The sequence below is a fragment of the Nelumbo lutea genome, chromosome 7, assembly GCF_056320005.1.
Source record: "Nelumbo lutea isolate HS-2025 chromosome 7, American lotus-T2T, whole genome shotgun sequence".
NCBI classification, from domain to species: domain Eukaryota; kingdom Viridiplantae; phylum Streptophyta; class Magnoliopsida; order Proteales; family Nelumbonaceae; genus Nelumbo; species Nelumbo lutea.
Window position 1 is genome coordinate 53,478,849 of NC_142690.1, and position 3,735 is coordinate 53,482,583.

Sequence of the window (3,735 nt, forward strand, 5' to 3'; positions counted from 1 at the left end):
CCCATGTAACCAGTGCTTGGATCTACCTCATGTGACCAAAGCTAGAATTTAGGGTAATCAAATAAAAAAACTGGTTCCTCTAAAAAAGTCAAAATATTGGGGTCATATTATTTATAATGATCACAGACCCATATATGTCATTTTCTGATATATTTACATGATTAGATTTCAGTTACGACTGTTCATTCATTAACATTGACAGTATGTTAAATCCAGATTTAAACCAATTATGATAAATCATCTAACTTTTCATTGATTCATTTTTTATGTTTAACAAAGAAATAATACTATTGGTCCCTTGACTTTTGCTATCATAATCTTAGAATATCTATAGAGAGAGACAGAGAGAAAGATAGAACTATAACAGAACGATACACGACAATATAATTTAACTGTTAAATCGATTATTTATGCTATTATCTGAAAGCTAGCTGGAGTACTAAAACCCCATCAAGACAAGAAAACATAATGTAGCACACTCCATTATTTTAGACCTTATTAGCATTGACAAGGTTGGGTTGATACAGAGATGAGCAAAAAGATATGAGAAAAGCAAAATTATCATGGAAATGGCTGAACCTGAGGTGAAGGCGGAGGACAAAGTTGGATACAATCATTTTTGTTGATCCAACATGTTCCACGAGGATCTGTTACGCAGCACCAGCATTTTTCGTTATTAGGTTTACATTGCATTGGAATACATGGCGGAATGTTTAGCTTTATACCACCCTTATTCATCTCCATGGGATCCATTCTCCAAATTTCCTCCTCTTTTTTGCCATCTTTTCTACCTGTTTCCGGTTCACCACACAACAGTAATGTAAGAATGATGTTGAAGATAAAGAACTCAATTAATAGAAAAAAAAAAAGAAATAGATTAGAAATAGATGAAAGACCATATGCAAGAGCTTGGACTTACACTCATAAAGCGCAGAAAGACTTAGGAGAACAAAGAAAACGAATAACATAACATTGAACTTGGGAGTTGCCATGGATGAATATAATTTTCAGTGAAAAGTGTGATCTAGGATGGGATTTATATAACATTTGAACATCCTATGAGACAAGGCCAATTTAATTTAGTTATAATCCACCAAATATCTCAAGAATTAAAATCTTGATTCTATGTGATCTAGCATGTGGAGGAGGCCGAATCAACAGATGATGTTTTTCCATAGGAAATTTTGTACTATTCTAGCTGTGATGGTAGCCAAGGGCTCAACTTTCACCCATTTGGTGAAATAGTTGATGGCGACAATGATGTACTTTTTGTTTCCAGTGGCTTGAGGGAATGGGCCGAGGAGATCCATGCCCCACTTGACAAAGGACCAAGGGCTACTGAGGGTTGAGAGGGTTGTGGCTGGCTGGTGGGAGATGTTGGAGTGTCTCTGGCATCGATCACACTTCCGCACCAACTCGGCTGCATCCTTCTGAACTATCGATCCGAAATACCCTTGCCTTAGTGCTTTTCGGGTCAAGGCTCTTCCTTCGAGGTGGTTACCGCAGATGCCTTCATGAATCTCTCGGAGCACATACTCGCCCTCCTCTTGGTAGAGACATTAGAGATAGGGCAAGGTAAAAGATCATTGGTACAGCTTCCCTTTGAACAAAGTGTAGTGGGCGGCCTTCTGTTGGATTCATCTAGCCTATTCTTATTGTCAGGTAGTTGTTCGGTCAAGAGGAAGGCATTGATAGGATCCTTCTAGGGTGGCTTGGCCTGTACTGGGAGTATTTGGACTTCTTCAATGGTGGGGCAAGATAACCTTTCTACGCAGACAGTGTGGCCAAGGGATACGCTGGAGGTTCTTGCCAATTTGGACAGGGCATCTACTCTCGTGTTTTCGAATCGTGGAATTTGTTATAAGGAGAGGTGCTGGAAGTGGTAGGCGAACTCTCACACCTTGGCATGGTACTTGGTCATGCTCTTCTCCCTAGCCTCGTACTCACCATTGACCTGGTTCACTACCAACTAGGAATCATCGAACACCTCAATGTGTTGGGAGCCAAGGTCTTTCGCAAGCTGTAGTCCGGTGAGGAAGGCTTCATACTTGGCTTTATTTTTGGAGCTAGAAAAGTCAAACATCAACGCGTACTCTACTTCGGTGTTGTTTAGGGTAAGGAGGATGAGGTCGGCCCCACTTCCCTTGGAGTTGGATGATCCATCAACAAATAGCTTCCAGGTGGGTCGAGCTCCCTCGACTGGATGAGGCCTTTCTTTTTCTTCTTTTTCAAGGGCTCGATGGAGGGATTAGCTGAAGGTGCATTCTGTCACAAAATCGGCCAAAGCTTGTGCTTTGATTACATGCCTCGACTGGTACTATAGGTTGAACTCAGATAGTTCGATGACCAACTTGATTAGTCACCCTAAGGCTTTTGACTTGGATAAGACAGCCTTAAGAGGTTGCTTCATCAAGACCGTGATGGTGTGGGCTTGGAAATATGGCTTGAGCTTCCTAGCTGAAACCACGGGGGTAAAGGCTAGTTTTTCAACCTCGGGGTACCGGGTCTCGACATCACAAAGTACCTTGTTGACATAGTAAATCGGTCTTTGCGCACCATCTTATCTAATCAACATCGAGTTGATGGCCTCATCTCTGGTCAAGAGATACAATTACAGCACGTCTCTTGGGGGCAGCTGGGTAAAGAGGGGTGGCGGGTAGGTACCTAAGGTGCGAACACTCAGACGAGGCCAAGGGTGGCCGAGGGCTGGTAGGCCTTGGGTAGGTACCTGAGGCAGAAACTCCAACGATCAAGTTAGTTTGGGTGCAACGCGAGGTGGACGAGGCCTGAGGTGGGAACACTCAGGCGAGGCCACAAAGGAAACTTGAGAGTTCTTAGTGTTCTTAGGTCTAGATTCTATATGTTGAATTGGAGGGGGTTGCTCCCTATTTATATTTGAGGCCGCTTGGAGGTAAATGGGCTCGGATGGTCAGGATGTGGTCCTTTCCTGTGGCGCGCGTCCATCCAAGGCCACCGTATGCGGTCGCACCATTGGTTTTGGTTTGCACGTTGACATCTGCTCTAACACCCTCATTGGATCAGTCCTGAGCACTACCGCCTACCACACACACGCATGCTACCGGTTAAGGCCATGTGTGCCTACATCATCAACCATGATGACTTTGTTGGAGTTTTCCCCCAATGGCTCATTAGAACGTCACATCACATCTAGATTTGTTCATGGGCTTGACCTCGGGCAAGTCAACCATGATGACTTGCGCATAGATATTAACCGGTGGGCTTGACCTCAGGCATAAAAGCTCGAGCCTGACTATTTTACGGGCTGGGCTTGGGATTTGCCACAAAACCCGACCCGACCAAGTGTAACCTATTCTAAACCCTAGACAAATAACCCTTTCTTATTCCCTCTCTTCAGTCTTTATCTTCTATCTTCTCTCCTCACTCTCACTCTCAAGAATCGGCGTGAACCCAGATAGGCAGCCACCATTCTCAGTATTAGAGGTGACACGCGCGCTCAAGCACCGGTCGTCTCTCTCTCTCTCTCTCTCTCTCTCTCTCTCTCTCTCTCGTCTCCCTCGCAATTCTCATTCTCAGTTTCTCACTCATTGTCGCATATTCTCACTTTCTTAGGAACCGGTGCCACCAGTGAACTATGGCGGTAAGTTCGCTCTCTCTCTCTCTCTCTCTCTCTCTCTCTTTGTGTATGTTTCATCTTCTCAATATTCTCATTCTCACCAGTGAACACCAGCGCCACCAATGAACTCATTCTCACCT